Source organism: Aythya marila, assembly GCF_965140915.1.
Source record: "Aythya marila genome assembly, chromosome: Z".
NCBI lineage: Eukaryota > Metazoa > Chordata > Aves > Anseriformes > Anatidae > Aythya > Aythya marila.
Window position 1 is genome coordinate 6,596,297 of NC_139080.1, and position 22,037 is coordinate 6,618,333.

The following is a 22,037-nucleotide window of genomic DNA, read 5'->3' on the forward strand; positions in this document are numbered from 1 at the left end:
ACTTCTAAAACTGTTGTGCAGCACTGTATAAATCTAAAGCACAATATAGCTTGGTTACACCCGGTATTGTAAATACATGGAATTAATCAGGTTTTAACCTTTGGTATGTATCAGAAAGCATCAGACATCCCTTCCTTAGCATTTTCTTCCACATACATTAAATTCCTTTAATATTGAAGACTCAAAAACAGAAGATGGAAAGCAGGTCGAGCTGGAAAATAAGCAATGCTTCCAAAAAAGCAATTCCTCTGCTAAGAAATAGGAAGTCTCCCTTGCCCTTGTTTGGACTGTAGAAAATGACTTGTAAAGGATATTCTGGGATATCAATCCACTGCCAGTTAGCACTGCTTATCTCATGTTTTGTGCATGCTCACTTTGTATCCAACATTGTGTAAGAATATTAAGTTTATCATTATACATATTTAAGACAAAATATTTCACGCCAAATTTGCTTTGGGAAACTGTTTTTCCAAAAACAAAACAAAACAAACCACTTTCTGCTGTTTTGTGAATCTGACTACATTTTTAATATGCAGAAAAATAAAAGTTCTAATTTAACCTCTCAGGATCCAGGGTTTAAAAGTAGCCTGCTGATGATCACTCCCTGTACTATGTATAGAACAAGAACAAGAACAACAAAGAATGGTAGTGTTTGTTGGTTGGGTTGTGTGTAAAGAATATCCTAATGGAAAAAGTCAGGCTTAACAAAGATTTGGTTGTTGGGTTTTTGTTTTTGTTTTTCTATTTCTCTCTCTCTTTCTCCTTCTCTTTTAAGGAAAACTGCTTCATCTTTGTGGAATGTAGTTAGCAGCTTTGTTTACTTCAAAAGTAATCACTTCTTGATTCAAACTGCTTCACCAGTAAATAGAATATCTTAGGACATTAATTATATGAGAGAGAAGTCTGTGTGAAGGAGCTGTTACAATTCATTACTGTACAAGAACTATCCAGAGAAGAGAGAAAATGTAAGGATAGAGATAATTGTTATTGCCTCAGCTTCTTATAGTATAGGGATAGATGAATTGGAAATGGGTTATCTTTTTCCCTTGTAATAAAGTGAGTACATACACACAGCACAAAGAGGAAAGTTAAAGAGTAGCCAAACAGCATTACATCAGCAGAGCTGCAGACTGTCTGCTAGGAACACAAAAGGCAGGTGTGATACTGTGCTTGGGGATTAACCTGTTAACAGCTGGTTTTCTCCAAAAGCAAGAAAATAAATCACACGATTTCACATCTGGAGAATAAAACTGAAGGAAGCTATTGCAAATTTCAGGTAGCTATTTAAACATTTCCCTTTTCCCCCCTTTTAAATTTTGTATTTTTATGCAATGCTTTACCTCTCTGTTCATTGATGTGTTCAAGTGTAAGGAGTGGGATATTACTTCCCCCCTTATAAGTAGGTGTGGATGGCTGGATTAATATGTGCCAATGACTTCATTGTTCATTGTTCAACACTGAAAGATCAGTATTTATGTAAGGTCTTTTCACTAAAGATTTTCAAATATCAACAAATGTCTGTTATTTCAAATATCAACAAATGTCTGTATACTATACAATGTCTAAATAATTGTACTGTTTATATAAGTTTTCCTAATAGAATCAGTGTGGTTCATAAGTTTGTGTGAATTAGTAAGTATAAAAGAAAGAGGAGAGGAGAGATCATGTCTGATGTTTTTAATTATTTTGTAGAATATTTTTGATAGAAAATACTGAGTTAAAATTAATAATAAACCTTTCCTTCCCAAATCCCAAATAAAATTATTTTGAAAAACTAATGGAGGGGAAGGGAAATGACAGTTTAAAACAAGTTTTTCAGTTTCAAAATACAAACTTTTACCTTCTCCCCTCCCACCCCCTTTGCTGTTATGGAAAAATAAATAAACAAACAAATAAATAAATAATAAAATAAAATAACAAAAATACAATACAATAAATAAAATAAAATAAAATAAAATAAAATAAAATAAAATAAAATAAAATAAAATAAAATAAAATAAAATAAAATAAATACACCCAAAAGAATATATGTTACAACAAACATACCATGATCTACTTTTCATAAAGCTCCTAGGGAAAATGTTTGATTCACCAAAATACCAAAAGGTATGCCTGTATATCTTGTAACTATACACGTACAACCAAGCATTCTCTCTTTCTCTGGCTTATTTTGAACTGTAGCACTTAGACTGCTAAAGAATTTGATAACGTTTCTTCACCTGACAAATGTACTTCCACATTCAATGTCTTGTACCTTATCCCAATGAATTTGCAGATCAGAATGAAGTATACTCCCAATCAGTAGTTGTTTTTTGTTTGTTTATTATGGTAATTATAATAAAAAAATTGTGCTCCACATTGTAGAATCCTCATCTGTAAGCCCATTCATATTTAAAGAACAATGTTTCATTCCAAAGCTGATCAACGATTTTCACTTAGGTCCTACCCTCCCATTTAGGCTAATATTTAGAACATGCTTCTACACTGAAGTATTCCCACTGGAAAACTTGCAAGTCTAAAAGTGCAGTTTATTTCAGTTTAACTAGGCCATAACAATGCCCTCAAGTGGATACATATCTGTAATCTCTAGCTGTTCATCAGAGTGCTGTTTTCAAACTGAGAGCTGAATTCTCTAAGTTGTCTAGTTTTGTTTCACTGTGGCATGTCTTTCAGCCCTTTTCAGTCAGAGCAGAAACCGATCCAAAATTTTATCCTGTGGCCATGAAATATTCTGTGAAAACCCTGAAGTGAGCTCTGAAGAAACAAATCTTTTTGGTGACTAGATGAAATAGTTTAGAAGGATTTTCAGGTTTCTCTGGAATGAAAAGAACAGTGGACAGGAATCTACTATGATGTGGGCAAGATCAAGGTTGGAAAAAGGCATCACATTCAAAAATGCCAGCATCCTGCCCTGGTGAGGCCTCACCTGAAGTACTGTGTCCAGTTCTGGGCTCTCCGGTTTCAAGTACATGGAGCTCCTGGAGCAAGTTCAGCAGAGGGCTATGAAGATGATTAGAGGACTGGAACATCTCTCCTATGAGCAAAGGATGAGAGATCTGGGCCTGTTTAGCTTGGAGAAGAGAAGACTGAGAGGGGATCTTATCAATGTATTCAGATATCTGAAGAGAGGGTGTAAGGGGATGGGGATGGACTCTGTTCAGTGATGCTCAATGACAGGACAAGAAGCAATGGGAACAAACTGAAACATGTGAAGTTAAGGCTGAATATAAGGAAACATCTCTTTACTGTAAGGGTGACAGAGCACTGGAACAGACTGCCCAGAGGGGTTGTGGAGTCTCCTTCTTTGGAGATATTCAAAATACCCACTGGGACACGATGTGCATGGTTGGCAGTGGGGTTGGACCAGATAATCTCCAGAGTTCTCTTCCAATCTCGACCATTCTGTGATTTTGTGATTCTGTGATTCTGCATAATGCTGGCAGACACAGGTGTTTCAAACATAAGTGGTGATGACAGCAACAATTCATGGTTACAGAACTTGCATGAAGTGTAAATATAAAGGGTTCCTAGTGCATTCCCTGCCAGTGCTCTGGACTACATGAACAAGATGCCAAAGGGTTTGCTGGGAATTTGGATTTATTTTGGGTTCAGAGTCACTGCATTTAGGGAATGAGTATTGAGATGGTAATTGGATGCAAAATATCTTCCTTCCAGATAATGTTCTTTGGCTAAAGTTCATTATCTTTTCTTGTTTATATACACATTTCATATTCTATTTGGCATTTTCTAGTTCTGCCTGCCCTTTACGACTTTTATTGTAATATGATTTTCAGTAAAATACTACCCAGCTTGGCCTGTTATTACCTGTACTCATAACTTCTTAGGTCTCTGGCCTATCTTCTTGGCAGTAAAACGAGCTTCCTAGAACTTTTCTTCTGTTTTCTTACTTCATTTTAGTGTAATTTTTCACATTCTTATCCTTTTATTATTAATTTTTAATTTATTTATTATTTTTCTTTTTTTACCCATGAGTACTACAAATTACCTGGTAGAAAACATGGGGTATTTTCCCCTTCAGTTAGCATCTATTACTCTTATTCCCATCTCTTTAATTATATCTGAAGTAAATGCCAATTTTTTCTGACTTTTCAAAGAGGTTTACTGCTTTCCTTAGGTAACTGACATATGATCATCTTTTGACTGGCCTGAAAATGCCCCAGTGCATTGCAGTCTCCTGCAGTGCTGACTGAACCAGGTACATCTTGCATTTCAGAGATTTCAAAGAAAAGTTAATAGTTGATGGTAACACAGCAGGAGTGGCAAAGGAACTGTGAACCTTTCTATAAATACTGAGGCAAAGACACAGACAAACAATTGAAGCACTAACAGCATCGGAAACATAAAGGTTCTTTAACAGATCCAGCGTTAGCCATTATTTCTACATGTTTTGTATTTCAGCCCTCTGCATCCTACATATCAAAAGTAAGATGACCCCATCACAGAGATGAAAAGGAGAGTTTAAGGGCCATTGAACACTGTGATTTTTCCCACTCTATCACAATTACATAGAACCTGCGCTAAATAATATGATTTTGGTTTGCTGTAAAAATTCACAGTATTTGTGTGCTAGCTACATTTCTCTCTGCCATTTTCTTTAGGTGCTTATGGTTTAGCTGCCTTTTTGGATTGTGGCAATCATTCATGTACAGAGAGGCCCAAGGTGTCTACTATGTATCAATGTACCTTATACTCATTTGCATTGCACTAGGCATGGGCCCAAAGCAACTCAGCAGACACAAGCCTCCTCCTAGAATACCTGGGAACTTAATATCCAGAACCAAATATGAACTTCATGGTTGACTGACCATGCACTGAATTAAGCATTTGAATCTAAATGTAATAGATGCTATCTTGGCTAAGACATTGAGGTCTGAACTAGGAACCTACAGTTCCCAATAAATGCAGAAGATAAAAAAGATACTGCAGCTTAAGTAAAAAAATAATAAAATAAATAAATCTATGCTCCGTCTTGTACTACACTACTGAATGGCAGACATTTCCAAAATTAAAGGCCAGGCTTACCTGTGTTTCATCTTGATTTCATAACTTTGTGTCATATAAAAATCATATTACACTGCATGGCAGAAAATACTGAAGAACCTTTCACTTCAGAAAATCACTGTTAGGAGTATTAACTGAATGTATTGCCTGAATGTGACAGAAGATTCTCCAGTTTTCCGCATACAGAGAACAGTGTGAATCTTTGAAGGTGGCTGCTAGGAAAATTTTAAAATTCTTACAGCAGTATATTCTGAAAGAAGAGCCTAGGAACTTTTGCATCATAAGCACAGAGGCAACAAGAGATGCAGAACTCATTTGTGAGATGCAGATAGATTTATAAGAGCAGAAAACAGTATTATCATGATCTAGTATAACCAATGATTTTCACTCATTAGCTTGTACAGCAAATACTTATCTGGTGGATGAATTATAGGGTGAGGGGAAATGAAATCTCGATGATGTGGCATTAGGTAGTTGTGAGTCCATTATTACTCTAAGTTATTTGAATTCTGCTGTTACAAATGTGCTGGATACTTCCAACCCCTGAAACCTGTTATACTTCGTTTTCTAGCTTGCAGCAGCCACTGTGAAAAATTTTCCATATGTATTGACTACAATCAAATAACCTCTTAGCCTTCTCTTTAATAAGCTAGGTAGACAGAGCTGCCTATAAGCCATGTTTATAAGGCATGACTTATCCTTTTAGCCCTTTTTCTGAACCCTTTCCAATTTTCTTTTCATCTGTATAGCAGAAATAATAATACTCTCCCTATCGCATAAGATCAGGCCCTATTATTTCCTTCTAATTGCTAATCTCTAGGATTATGTTCAAATAGAAACATGAAATAAGTATATTGTTATTGACAGGCATTAAAAAAAGTAAATGTTCTGTTTGCTAGATTTAATTGAGTTAGCTATTTATTTTCCCTCTTAGAGAAGCCTAGAATGGGAGAGAAGGAAGAAGCTTGGAGGACTATACTGGTGGTGAAAAAACTTTTATCTGTACCCTCTGTATGATAACCAAACGTACCCCAGCAAGCATCATTGTCTAGACAGTTAAATAGATATGTCTCCTCCCATAGCAATGCCAATTGCTGTGACTCAGCAGGCACTTTGGGGACTCTTTACTGCCAGTGTGCAGGTGTAGGACATTATACGAATGAAGTGAGGACAGTTTGTGTGATGATTGCAGCTGCAACAGTGACAGTCATTGACCCTGGTTTGTTGAGAGTTATTTGCTTCGCATTAATTGGTGAAGCACTTAAACTATTTATTTTTTTCTCCACTTTTCAATCCAGACATTAACACCAGCTTTGGAATGATTGCCAAAATAGGCCATTTCACTTGTTTTTTCGACCTTCTCTGCAGGATGTTATTCTAAATTAAATATATCTCTTGCTACAAGCCACACAGAAGGGACAGTGTCATGGCACTGCTGCAAGTTTGGGCTCGGAACCAGCTGTGATTTGAAGGATGACGATGACACAGGCATCGGCCAACACAGCTTTGTTAGTGGAGTGCCAGCAATGCCATTTCACTGGGGAAGTGGGAAAAAGGAGGGGAATAGACTTTAACCAGTTTAAAGTGTTTCACCCATGGGAATTCCTCCTCCTACACTGGTGCAAAGAGCATTTTTACAAGTATAGCTGTATCTGGACTTGGAAAGTCAAATACCACACAATAAAAATACCCAGCTGAGGTATAGTCAGAAAGTCATGAATCGAAACACGAGCTTTTGATTCCACACACAGTTTGTTCCACTCCTGAGATGAAGCTGGAAGGATCAAGGAAATTAGTAATTTCTTAATCCCTTACTAGAGAAGGCCAATATGGTACGTGAAGTTGTAAGGGTCAGTAGACAGTGTCTGCTCCTTTAAAGGTATCTGCTTAAGGGCATTTTTCACTGCAACAATGGATAATAAGATATGGAGGCAGTGATGGGAATCAAATCTGGTCAGTTGTACTAACTGATAAGGAAAGAGATGGAATCTGTGAATGTTGATTCAGGCAAGGTTGTCTGATTGAGGATTTCTAGATTGGGATGATAAGAAGAAGAGCAGGGGGAACAAGAAACAAAATACTGAGACACAGACTGAACAAAGCAAAAATGGAAACAATGACAAGAAACAAACCTTGCAGTCATGCTGGTCAATGGGCATTTGAACTATGGGCTGGCTTCCAGGAGGATCATCCACTGGTACCTTAAAGGAGGAGAGGGGAGGGTTGGTCTATTCTCCCATATGTCTGGTGACAGGATGAGGGGGAATGGGCTAAAGGTGTGCCAGGGGAGGTTTAGGTTGGATATTAGGAAAAACTTCTTTACTGAGGGGGTTGTTAGGCATTGGAATAGTATAATATTATTAATATTAGTATTAATACAAAATTATTAATAATATTAAAATAATAATCCCTCAACCAGAGAAGTGGTTCCGTTACCATTCCTGGATGTTCTTAAAAGACGTTTAGATGCAGAGCTTAGTGATATGGTTTAGTGGAGGACTTGTTAGCATTAGGTCAGAGGTTGTACTCGGTGATCTTGGAGGTCTCTTCCAACCTAGATGATTCTGTGATTCTTTGACTTTGCAGATGTTAATAAGTGAACCTGGAGGCCCAGACTGGGAGGGTGCAGAGAGTACAGAGCTCCACAGCCGTGGAGGTGTGCAAGGAGGCAGCAGGAGGATCAAATGAGGGTAGGTGGAAAGGGTAGAAAGCGGCTGTTGCATGTAAAATGGAGTGGTCAGTACACTTGTCTGGTCAAGCCCCACACCTGGTCACACCCCACACCTGGTCACCGCAGTCTGTCCCATCTTTTTATTTTTATTTTTTTTCTCATTAAAATCTTCCCAACTCTCTCTCTGTTTATTCACACTCTCCTGTGTGTATGCATGCTGAAGAACCATGTGATACCTCCCAGTGGACCTGTGTGCGTGTGAGTAAATTTAGTACCAGCTGCTGGAGGTAAGCTGGGGGTGTAGGCCGCAGGCTGTGGTGCCAGCTCCGGGAGCAAGCAGGGCCCTGCCTTCAGCTGCTGGAGGAATGGGGTCTTCTCCTTCCAGCCCCAGGGCAGGAGTGGTGTGTGCTCCCAAACCAGCTGCTGGGGGACCAGTGTGAGGGAGGAGTGAGGGCTGGAGCAGCCCCTGTGCCTGGGGCTGGCTGCTGGCACTAAATTCACTCATAAAACCCCGTGTGTCCCTGGGGGACATGCCCAACTTTGCAACTGTCTGGGCCTGCAAAGTGGAGAGTGGTAGCCCCCAGCTTGGGCAGAAACCCCGGGTCCCAGGCACCAGGTTGGGCCCAAGTGTCCAGAGGAGGCAACTGCGCTCTGCACCTTGCCTAGCAGAAATCTCTGGTGCATTCCTGTTGTGGCTCTCTATGAGCTGGTCTGCAGAGACAGTGAATGTATTGTACATTACACTTATTTTTGAAAGTTCCAGCATCACTTCAGGAGTCTAAGCAAGATGGTGGTGAAGACCACTCAAACAAACAAATACCCTTAAAAAAAACTATTTTACTATTACAGCATATACTTTAAGATTTAAGATTTTATATATATATATATAAAATATATATATATATTTTTTTTTCCCCTTAGGACCTTCAAAATAAGGTTAAGTTTGTCTACTATTACATTTTTCTTTGATAAATAATGAAAATAATAGTGAAAAATAATAAATAGGAGAACTAACATGCACGGAGTTACTTTTCTTATGGCATCCAAGGTATTTTGTATAACTTTATAAGTTTTTATCAACAGAAAGAAAATAAAAGTGGAAATGTGAAATGATTTCAATGAGGTTATTACCTCAAAGCTAGTAACAGAGAAAGGCCTTTCTGGGTTGCTGAGTCCCAGTAAGAACAGGCTATGAGTTGCCCATAAGAAGCATCTTTGGCTGGAAACTGCCAATATCTCAATTCAACTTCCTAACGATCATTATAATCATCACCATCATCTCTGTATAATGGTGGTTTTGTCCAACTTTGTCAAACCCAGGGTTCAATTTCTGGTCAGAAACAAGAAGAAAAATAAAGTGCAAACATCTGTTTGCAATAGCCTGATGTGACAAAAGTCTCCCAAGCTAAAGTATTCCCAGGTTTAATTTCTTCCTCTGCCTCTGTTTCTCTTTTTCAATTCACTTTTACAGGGGAAAAAAAATAAAAAAATAAAAAATCCTGAAATCTTGAATAAAGATTTTGTATTCTGGGTGGAGCTGCAGAACTGCAGATATCTGCAGATATGTTAACTGGGAACAGGAAGAGAAAAGAATGGTACACAACAAACTCTTCAGAAATGCAACATAGGTTTCCAGAATTGTTAGTAAAGAAGGGGCACGAAGCACAATTCTGTTAAAATCTCATGCAAATCTAAAAATCTTGGAAGAGCAGTGTTAAATTGCTGGCACTGCCATAGTTTCATGCACATTGTGTTTTCTGCTGAACTGATGTAATAAGAGCAAGAAATGAACTTCACAGGAATGGTATTTCATATCTGCTCTTTTGTATCTTGCAATATCCTTTCTGATCAAGTGCCCTATCTCTGGAGCATATATTGATTTTCACAGCTGAAATACAATGTCTCAGCATGCTAACCCCCATTCACACACACTTCTCTGTTCCAACATTTTCTGCCTGTATTATAATTATAAAATGTTAAAGGAGCAACCGTGCATTTTCTCTAAAGTGAAGACATTTCTTAAGGAAAAAAAAAAAAAAAGTTTTTCACAATCATTTTGCACTCCAGATATTAACACAGCCATTTGGTATCTTTCTAGTGTTTTTTTTTTTTTTTTTTTTTTTTTTTTTTTTTTCTTTCTTTCTAAAAAGGAAGGAATATTTTGAATTTCTGCTTCCCATCTTTCAGGTATTTCAGTTCTTGAGCAACTGTGTGGTTGCATGTGAGTGTTACCTACCATGTATTGTTAGGGATGTGAAATAGATAATTTTGTGCAGTGTGTACTATACATATACCTTCTACTATATGCCATTAAAGAATGATATAAGACATTCATCTACAGAGAAACAATTTAGTTATGCCCATAATTACAGTGAGAGTAAGAATTACAGTGTGTGAGTTACATTTTTTTGAATTAATATGCAGCCTTCTGCCTTTATTTTTTTTCCTCTTCAAATAAATCTGTGGCTATGAGGGATGGTGCACATCTGTCTTGGGCCTATTTATCTCCTGTTGATCTCCATGTTGTTAATGACAAACTTCGGTGAGAAAGAATTTGACTTCCAGTAGCATTGGTCTTTTGCAGTACTAATGCCAGCTAGAAATGTTCAACAATAGATCCATTCAACCAACTCCTAAATACACTTAAATAAATAAATAAATACATGTAAATAAATAAATCTATTTGAAAATAGTTCATCAAGGATCAGTAATTGGGCATCCCCCAGACTCATTGAATGAAATCCTCCAGGCTCACTGAGTGAAATAGTGGACCTATTTAAACTATGCATATTCAATTGATGTTGTGTTTACACCTGTCCTTTGTACTAGATCATATTCTGCTCCCCATTACACCACTGTAAAGCCAAAGGGAGATCATGGAAGTCACAACATTTATTCTATTTCTGGGGGAAAAAAATAAAATAATAAACACATATATATATATATTAATACATATCTATATATATCTATAGATATATATAAAGTGACGCAGACTTCATTGTTATAGAGCTAAGGTGGCCCAGTGGTACCTAATGGCCTTCCAGAATGTGGAGAGTACCTAAAATTAATCTTCTGAAAACCAAGTAATGAAGCGTTAAGGTACATGCCAATCCGACCTTAATTCTTCCCTCCTTGAGCGATGACCCAATACACTCATAATACACAGACTTACACTGTGCCTTTTTGTATAGCAAAGAACTTTCAGGGAACAGGGCATGTGTAAGGGAGGATGTGATATAAAACCTTCTTGCTACTAAGAAAATCTGGTCCTTCTGTGTAAGTACTGAAAATGAGTTCACTACACTTTCTCTACCCAAAGGTGCACAGACCCCCAATATGCTTTAGCAACTCCTCCTTGTGCTCATGCCTGACATGGTGTGTCTGTATTGCCCTCATCAACACAAGGTCTGTTTCCCTTTTCACTGCTGACCTTCCCTGCAGGAAGGAGAGACATGGATTTTTTGACTATGGTGTGACTCAGCAGACGACATCCTTTCAAGTGCAGATTTAGCATATTCATGGAGTGTAGGAAAAGCGGGGATTCACAGCTCCCCAGACTACAGAAGCAAATCTGCTTTGCTTGTCCAGTTAACCTCTCCTCTCTAAATATGGTTTTACTGAATTCAGCTTGAAAACAGATAATTCCTGGAGGCTCTTAAGAGCACCCAGGAACTGCAGTTCACTGCTTTGGGCCTAACTCTTCTTTTCTTCCTCCTCTTGTCCTAATCCCCTCTGTGGTCTCTCCCTGTAATGTTACAGCAGTGCTCCTTTCTACACGTAATTTATCCAACCACCTATATTCTAATATATTCTCCATTATAACTGGTATAAAGGCAATGTTTCTCAATCCAAAAGTGTTTCTCCTATTAAGAACTGCATATTAGCAATGCTTGACCTTAAGCACATTTGGGTCCACTGTTCAGTAAACACAATTACATTATTCTCACTGTCTTTCGTCTTCCCTTCTAGCTAATCAGAGCTGGCTCTCAGCTATAATTCCCCATGTCAAAAAGAAGCAACGTCCATCAGCCTTACTCACATATCTGCCTTCAGAATGTGTAATTTATTATCTTTCAGAAATGGTTAGAATCTCTTCTAAATTAGTTCTACAGATTAGCAAGACACCTTTCCAACAGCTGTTTTTGTTGTGTTTTATTTTTGTTTTATAAAAAGAAAGTCTTGAGTGCTGTGAGGCAGACAAGATCAAGGGGGTAAGATGTCCACTTCTAGAGGTCTTTAAAAGCAGTTAAGAGAAATGACTATGAGGAATAATTTGGGTAGATGTGTCTTGCCTTGGAGGAGAATGGCCCAGATGACTTGCTGTGCTCTCTTTCAGTCGTATTTGAACTTGCCTGTGGGTGGTTCTTAGATTTTTAGCAAAGAAAGGTTCAAACTTCTAGATAGTATAAGGTCACCTCAGGGCTTAGGGAAAGCAGAGATTTGTTGAGGACAATAAACTGCAAGCAGCAGTATACTACCCTTTGTTTACCTGCTTTCTTTCTTCTGCCAGAGTGTGTGAATGTGATTTGGCATCAGCTTGCCTCCTGTAACCACCAAATGGTTGCCACCACAAATTATCAGCAACCCTAGTCTTGCTTTGGAGGAATATTTCTGCATATGCTTTTACAGAGAGCTGCAGTCATCCTCCGATAACTTCTCTAATATTTGTTAATCTTCCCAGAAGTAGGAGGAGCCATGATGTACATGAGATCAATGGAAAAGTTATCAGAAACTGAGCCATAATTTTGAATTTCAAAAATGTCAGGGAAAAAACAAACAAACAAAAACAACAACAACAACAACAAAACTAAGAAGCAACAGTTCTAAAATGATAGGGCTGGAGTCCCACATCTAAAGCACCAAATATCAGAGTACTGAAATGTTTTCCCAGAGACAGAGCGAATTTCTGCCTGGCAAAGCATATAGACTTTATATGGATGCAAAGTCTGGTAGGAATGCAAGGATGGAGAAGGATATGAGAAGGAGAAGGGCTGTTCAGCCATGTGTTACAGGAAATTCCACACCAACATGCGAAAGAATTTCTTCATGGGGAGGGCAACAGAGCACTGGAACAGGCTGCCCAGGGAGGTTGTGGAGTCTCCTTCTATGGAGATATTCAAAGCCCGTCTGGATACCTACCTGGGCAACCTGTTCTAGGGAATCTCCTTTGGCAGGGGGGTTGGACCCGATGATCTCTTGAGGTCCCTTCCAACGCCTACAATTTTGTGATTTGGTGATTCTGTGTCTTCCACGGTGCTGTGTGATGCTTTTAAAGAGAAAGTGGATTGCAGACATAACTATAGGACATTTGAACTTCCTCTAATGTAACAAGAGTTACAAGTGTAATTTCCTCACAGTTTTATTATTTTTTAAATAGATTTTTATTTTCCAGTCACACATTTTCTTTTCATCAGTATTTGCAAAAGCATATTGGAGCTCCTTTAAATAGGTTTTGGTGGTCTTGCCTTACAATGGTGTGAAAATCCTAGTGCAATGGAATTTAGAGAAACTCCCAGTGTGCTCCAAGTGCATTGCCACCTTGAATAGAGCAGATTTTGAGAAACCAAGAGAGGTATTAAAATAGGTAACTTTTAATACATAACAATTTCAGAAAATAAAGCGAAGCATTAGAAGCTACTCTTCATTTAATGAGTTCTCACACAAGAACTAGAAATACCAAGTTAGATAAATATATACATGAAACCTAACTACTTATTCTCCAGCATTGCTCCTGATTGTTTTTCATTATATATGTCAATATTACTGATTAAAAGAAAAACAAACAAACAAACAAAAAAAAAACATTTTTATAAACTTCCCATTGCAGAATCAATACAAGTCTGTACAAGAGTGTTGGATTCTTCTCTGCCTCATGCATCACCAACAAAATTGTCAGAAGCTAAGCTCTCTTTGCAGGATCTTCATTGCTGGTGATGGCGCAATGACAGAAGAACACAGCTTGATTTTCATATCCCAACTTACAGCTGTTCTACTGGCAGTCAAGGGGGAAAAAATTGAGTTTTGACATGAATCAGGCACATTTGATCTGAAAGTCACTGTAAGAGTCTAAAAATGGCATTTTCTAGACACTTTTCAGATTTTTTTTTTTTTTAGTTTTAAACTACAGCTTAAGAGAATTCATGCTTAAACTTTTTATGACGTTTGATGAAATTGCTAGATTTTTTCTTTCTTCCTGTTGACATATTACTATAGGTTTTTTGCTTGCTTGTTTGTTCTTTTTTATATAGTAAGGGAACACTACTTCTAGAGTGAACACCTCTCTTCTCTCTGACATCAATTTCATTGCTTAATATGATTATTCCAAGAAATCAAATAAGAAGCTTATCTCTTTGAAAGTAGCTAGCTTTATATACGCACACAGACATATATATAAATATATTGTAAGCATGGAAGTTATTAATTTGCTATAGTAAATAAAAAAATGATATGTTAGGATAAAAGTCAGGAAAAATCCTCCGCCAGCATGTTCATAATCTTATTATTAAACATTTGTGATATGTGATGGGGAATTATCCGTTAATCCAAAATATCCATACAGTGCTTGAAATACCTGCTATCCCCCAGATCAGATATATCCTTTCAAAGCAGGTCTTTGTTCTGAATGTAATTCATCATAGTTATCACATGTCACAAAGTGTTACGCTGTGTCATTTTACATTGAGACATGAAATGACATGGTGTAATTAAGGGAACACAATGCAATAGATCCTATTACCAAAACCAAACAAATAAACAAACAAACAGAAACAAAAAAAGTTATTTTCCGTATCAGTTAATGAGTCCCAATTCCAAAAGTGTCTGTGTGGAGAAGAAAATCATACTGATTAAAACTGAAGAAGGGCCTTATCCTATTCCCATTTAAGACAATAGGAATCTGCAGATCAGAAGAGCATTCATGATTACATTTTTATTAAAGCATGACTTGAAGATCCAAATTTTAAATCTTGATTCACAGAGCTAAGGAAAGGAATTGCCAGTGGGATTTCTTGATTCTTATGAGAAAAATTGGTGTACCATTGCTATTTATTATTAATATGGTTCTACAAGGACACAGCACTATAAGGTGCATTGGTTTGGTCCAGAGTGGAAAGATAAAATAAACAAACTTCATTGGTCCCTGCAGTAAAAGAGCTTATAGGCTAAAGACACAACTATGAATTGCATTTCCTTTGTCTCTGACATTTATTAATCTTTGAAGGGGTGGATTTTCACCCAGTGTCTAATGTATTTTCAGCTTAACAGATACTTTAACAGTTCATTATACATCAGGGAGAGAGAAGAGCATTTTCAACTAAAGGCCAATATTGGCACAAGAACAAATGGGTATAAACAGCCCATGAATAAATTTAGCCTTGAAATTAGGATGTTTTTTACCATCAGAGTGGAGTTCTGCAACAGTTTTTCAATAGGAGTAGTGAGATCAAACAACATAACTAGTTTAAAAATAGAGCTTGATAAATTTATAAATGGGATTAAATTCCATGGTTGCCTACAAGAGAAGGTGGCTTGATTTTAATGGTTCTGGGAAGAACCTTCTAGTCTTAGGAACTTTAGTAGGAGAAGGAGTGGTTAAATTTGAAATGGAGAACTCCCAAGTGTTCAGTTTGTAGTGAGTCATGCAGAGATGTAAATTTTCTGGATTTCAAATTTAAAGGTATTGCTCCAATCACCTTTAGTGACATGTTGTTGGATTAAGGAGCAGTTTCTTTACTCTTTCTAACAGATTGCAAGTGGTCACGCAAGTGGGCTTGAGAATAACAAACTTTATCAGATTCTAGGGTGTTGCTTTTTTATTATTTTGAGAATATATATATATATATATATATTTTTTTTTAACAGGGATTGTTAAAATTCATTGCAGTACTATTAGATCTTCAAATATAATAATTTAGATAAGATAATTGAGACCCTTAAAGCCTTTTACAGGAAAGGTAAATAAGGCATAGAAATAATTTTGTTACTGTATACTGTAACATCTATGATTTTATTTATTTGTTTCTTTTTTTTTTTTTTTTTCATTTGAAAATGTGAGCAGAATTTTTTTTTTTTTTTTCATTTGAAACACCACCCTGTGGAAATTACACTGACTGAGGAATTGGAGGATATGGACTTCATTCTCAACTCTGTTACATACTTTTTTTTAATTTTGAATAATAACGTCATCTCACTTTTCCAAATTTTTATATTCAGGAGTTGAACTGTTTGGATAATGGCATTTTTTCACTATTTATTTGATAGGTATCTTGTATTGTACCTGCTACAGTTGGAAATATGAGAAAATATCTGAGTAACTGTTGTTGGTGTGATAGAGATCATTGTAATTGTAGCGTGGAATGGTTTAATGATATAAAATGTCATTAAAAAGTTATGAGCCTTCAGCAGAGACATAACAATTGCATGCATGAGTTTACTCCATTTTTCCTTACAAAGACTTAAACAGATTCTTGGATGTGGTTTTAAACTAATTCACTTTTAACACATATTTCCAGTGAACACTGATTAACTCTTGCATTTCAGGTGATAAAAAGTAGCTCCTAAATGATATTAGCTCTGTCACTTGGGATCAGCAGAAATGCAATGTATCTCCAATGACCAGCAGAAGAAAAATGTGGAAAATGTGGAATTTGTAGCTGGCTTAAACCAAATGGAGTTGTATTGTTAAGAAGTGTGATCTGTAACATGGGGTTATTCTTGAAAAAGCTCTCAGCTTGTTTTCCTTTTTTTTTCATATTATTATTATTTTTATTTTCTTTACAATTTTATTGTATGCCATCTCCAAAGACCTTTAAAAATTTTATAGCAAATCTAAAATATTATTCCAGAGGACAAAAAAGTCAGGACATCTCTGAGGTATTTATGGCATTTTTTTATTATAATACCTGATGAACAGGTGAAGTTTTTTATGTTTGTTTGTTTGTTTGTTTTCCCTTTACCACTTCATGTATCATAACCTCAGTTAGAAAATACACTAGCAGCTGTAACTGAGAAAGAGAGAAAGACTCTAAGAGACCAAAATATCCTGATACCATTTTGATAGCACTGTTTTCTCTTTGCTCTTGTGGCAGGATGATCTGATGGCTAACCTGGAGACTGTTGTATCACAGATTCCTTATGTCCATCAGTTACACATTATTCAGTCCATAAATTGGACAATCTATGTTGGATTTGGGCAGGTTCTCTTGTGTATAAATTCAAAACAAAGACAAGTGATGTAGAATTAGACTTAGCCATAGCCATATCTAGTCAAGCAAAAGCATCATTCATCTAAGACTTCATGATTTCTCATTGAAGGTATGACAGTGGGCAAAACCATTTGGTTTCATATTCACCCAGAGCTGACAAAGTTATTGTGCATACGGCTTCAATTTTTCTTGTTATTTGTAATATCTACTTCCAAATCTGTAATATGGGGATGTGAGCACTTCCTTACTTGGTAGGAACATTTCAGCTTAAGTACATTAACATTTGTGAGATACTCAAATATTGTGAGAACACAGAATGCACTTTAGTTAGGGTTTCAGCTCAGTGAGATCTCATCTATCTCTGTCAGCTACACCACTGTCACTTGACTTTGGCAACCCTCCTTAGCCTACTGGCATGTAAAATCCTTATTGCAGCCATGGAAAGAGAAGGATCTTTCCAAGTGAGAAGAGCAAAACCACAGCATAGTGCTGCTGCTGTGACTTCAGAGTTTGGCTGGATATAGAAACTGCTGCAGAAGTCCTGTTCTCTGAACTGCTTGTGTTACGATATGGTGAATTCTTTATTTTTTTTTGTCAGAAAACAGTTTTAGTTTGCAATGTAGTTCCACAAGCAGTTTCACATTGCAACTAAGAGGAGGATGGACTTCTGACTAAAGAGCAGCGAGAGGAAGATGTATTTATTTTTTGCTTCTAAATCCTGGCTAAGGGCTCATAATAGATCTTTACTTTTCTGGAAACAGTAACCCTTACCATATTCAATATGTCTCTTTTGTTGTTACTCTGTCTTACCGGCAGGAGATATAGGAACACAGAAGCCACTGTTTACATTATGGTTTCTTTTATCACTTCTAAATGGTTAATAAATGATTAATTGAGGTTTTGATAAATGGTTAGAGTAGGTTTGGGAGGCTAAAAGGCCAATAGTCGGCTCATAGCCATCTATAACACATTTCACTTGTCTAGCCACTCTAGCCATCCATAACACAGATTTCTTATGTCTGTAGCTTCTAGAAGTCATGTTTTAGTTCTTTGTAAACTGTTTATAGGCGGGGCCCTAGTATAAAGTGTGACAGGGAATTGGCTAGTGTTTGCTGAAGTGCCTCAGGCCAAGTCCAAGGGGGCCTCTCTATATGGTGCCTGAACACTTTTGATCATTACAGTCTGCAGGACTTCTGAGCTCTTTGAGTAACATTTACGGATTTCAGATTCCAAGGGTTTTTTTTTTTTTTTTTTTTCCTCCTTTTTTCTTTGTTGTTTTTCTTTCTTTCTTTTTTTTTTTTTTTTTCTGAGAATTATGGAGGCAGTTAGAGGCTTAGTTCTTATTGTCACTATAGTAGCACTATAGGTGTATTGCAACTGAGATCAGAAAGATTTGTCTTTGAATATATCAAGGACAACTAAATGCTTTTGAAAATCGTACTCAGTGAACAAGATTTTCAGAGTGGCCTGCTTACTAAAAAGAGATTCACTCAGGAGTCTTAACATGAGGGGCTTTTTTTGTTTGTTTGTTTGTTTTGTTTTGTTTTGTTTTTGTTTTTGTGTTTGTTTCCCTAGGAACGAGACATTGTGGGTGCCTGGCTCTGGTGCCATCACAATAAAGTAAAGAAAAGTTGTGGGGAAGATTTTTTATTTCTTTCTATTCTCTTCAGGCAGAGTTTTAGTATTTGATAACATTTTTTTTTACTCATCCACCGTACCCAACCAGACATCCTCAGACATTGCACACAAGGAACAATATCTACTCAGAAAGATTAATGAATATAAGCTTTCTTTCCCATTCACAGAAACTATTTCATCTTCACAAGGCAGTCCTTTAAGCATTTTTTTTTCCCAGTGATTTTATTCACATCTGAAAGAATAATTTTATGGTTTTCTTTGGGATTTCTTAAGATTATGTTGACTCTCTCAACTTTATGTTGACTTTCTTCATTGTAAGACAGAATCACAGAATGGTTGAGGTTGGAAGGGATCTCTGGAGGTCATCTGGTCCAACTCACCTGTTCAAGTAGGGACACCTAGAGCATATTGCCCAGGAGTGTGTCCAGATGTCTTTTGAAGAACTCAACTCTGGGAAAACTGTTCCAGCACTCAACCTCCCACGTAGTAAACCTTCCTGATGTTCAGAGGGAACCTCCTCACAGAATATTCTAGGTTGGAAGAGACCTCAAGGTCATCGAGTCCAACCTCTGACCTAACGCTAACAGTCCCCACTAAACCATTTCCCTAAGCTCTACATCTAAACGTCTTTTGAAGACTTCCAGGGATGGTGACTCCACCACTTCCCTGGGCAGCCTGTTCCAGTGCCTCACAACCCTTTCAGTGAAGAAGTTCTTCCTAACATCTAACCTAAAACTCCCCTGGCTCAACTTAAGCCCATTCCCCCTCGTCCTGTCACCAGGCACGTGGGAGAACAGGCCAACCCCCACCTCGTTACAGCCTCCCTTGAGGTACCCATAGAGAGCGATAAGGTCGCCCCTGAGGCTCCTCTTCTCCAGGCTGAACAAGCCCAGCTCCCTCAGCCGCTCCTCGTAGGACTTGTTCTCCAGGCCCCTCACCAGCTTCGTCGCCCTTCTCTGGACCCGCTCAAGCACCTCCATGTCCTTCTTGTGAGGGGCCCAAAACTGAACACAGTACTCGAGGTGCGGCCTCACCAGAGCTGAGTACAGGGGGACGATCACCTCCCTAGCCCTGCTGGTCACACTGTTCCTGATACAAGCCAGGATGCCGTTGGCCTTCTTGGCCACCTGAGCGCACTGCTGGCTCATATTCAGCCGACTATCCACCATCACTCCCAGGTCCTTCTCTGCCTGGCAGCTCTCCAACCATTCCTCTCCCAGCCTGTAGCTCTGCTTGGGGTTATTGCGCCCCAGATGCAGGACCTGGCACTTGGCCTTGTTGAACTTCATGCAGTTGACCTCAGCCCATTGGTGCAGCCTATCCAGATCCTCCTGCAGAGCTTTCCTACCCTCAAGCAGATCGACACACGCACCTAACTTGGTGTCATCTGCGAACTTACTGAGGGTGCACTCGATGCCCTCGTCCAGATCATCGATGAAGATATTAAAGAGGACCAGCCCCAGCACCGAGCCCTGGGGGACGCCACTAGTGACCGGCCTCCAACTGGACTTGGCTCCATTCACCACGACTCTTTGGGCCCGGCTATCCAGCCAGTTTCTGACCCAACAAAGCGTGCGCCAGTCCAAGCCAAGAGCAGCCAGTTTCTTGAGGAGAATGCTGTGGGAGACGGTGTCAAAAGCCTTGCTGAAGTCAAGGTAGACCACATCCACAGCCTTTCCCTCATCCACCCAGCACGTCACTTTGTCATAGAAGGAGATCAGGTTCGTCAGACATGACCTGCCTTTCATAAAGCCATGCTGACTGGGCCTGATCGCCTGCTTGCCCTGCAAGTGCTGCGTGATGACTCTCAGGAGGATCTGCTCCATGAGCTTCCCTGGCACTGAGGTCAAACTGACAGGCCTGTAGTTTCCCGGGTCTGCCCTCCGGCCCTTCTTGTAGATGGGCGTCACGTTTGCTAGCCGCCAGTCGATTGGGACCTCCCCCGATAGCCAGGACTGCTGATAAATGATGGATAGTGGCTTGGCCAGCTCCTCTGCCAGTTCCCTCAGTACCCTTGGGTGGATCCCATCTGGCCCCATCGACTTGTGCACATCTAAGTGCCGTAGCAGGTCACCAACCAGTTCTTCATGGATAATGAGGGCCACATCCTGCTCCCCATCCCCTTCCACCAGCTCAGGGTACTGAGTATCCAGAGAACATCCGGTATTGCCGCTAAAGACTGAGGCAAAGAAGGCATTGAGCACCTCCGCCTTTTCCTCATCTCTTCTAACTAAGTTTCCCCCCGCATCCAGTAAAGGATGGAGATTCTCCTTAGTCCTCCTTTTTGTGTTGATGTATTTATAGAAACGTTTTTTGTTATCTTTAACGGCAGTAGCCAGATTGAGCTCCAGATGAGCTTTGGCCTTCCTAATTTTGTCCCTGCACAGCCTCGCTACTTCTTTAAAGTCCTCCTTAGTGGCCTGCCCACTTTTCCAAAGCTTATAAACCCTCTTTTTCCTCCTAAGATCAAGCCACAATTCTCTGTTGAGCCAGGCCGGTCTTCTTCCCCGCCAGCTCGTCTTTGGGCACGTGGGGACAGACCGTTCCTGCGCCATTAAGATTTCCTTCTTGAAGAGCGCCCAGCCTTCCTGGACTCCTCTGCCCTTCAGAACCGCCTCCCAAGGGACTCCACCAACCAGTGTCCTGAGCAGCTCAAAGTCAGCCCTCCGAAAGTCCAATACAGCGGTTTTACTGGTCCCCTTCCTGGCCTCACCAAGAATAGTGAACTCCACCATTGCGTGGTCACTCTGCCCAAGACAGCTCCCGACAATCACGTCCTCCACCAGTCCTTCTCTGTTTGTGAAGAGAAGGTCTAGCGGGGCACCACCTCTGGTAGGTTCACTAACCAGCTGCATCAGGAAGCTATCTTCCACGCTCTCCAGAAACCTCCTAGACTGCTTTCTCAGGGCTGTGTTGTGCTTCCAGGATATATCAGGGAAGTTGAAGTCCCCCACGAGTACAAGAGCTGACGATTTTGCAACCTCTGTTAGCTGCCTGTAGAATTCCTCATCCGTCTCCTCATCCTGGTTCGGCGGTCTATAGCAGACCCCGACCAGGACACTAGCCTTGTTGTCCCTGCCGATCCTAACCCAAAGGGACTCGACCTTGTCATTCCCAACCTCGAGTTCTACAACCTCGAAAGACTCTCTAATATAGAGAGCCACACCACCACCCCTTCTATGCTGCCTGTCCCTTCTATAGAGCTTATAGCCAGGCATTGCAGCACTCCAGTCATGAGACTGGTCCCACCACATCTCCGTGATGGCAACCAAGTCGTAGCCTGCCTGCCGCACGATGGCTTCCAGCTCCTCCTGTTTGTTACCCATGCTGCGTGCATTGGGTAATAATGGTCCTGTTCATGACCATTATCTCTTGTCTTGTATCTAGGCACCACTGAAAAGTTCCTGGCTCCATTCTCCTTGCACCCTCTAGGAAAAGACCTGTAAAAGCCCTAAAATTTAAAATAACATATACAATCACAGAATTGTGTATGCTTGCAGGGA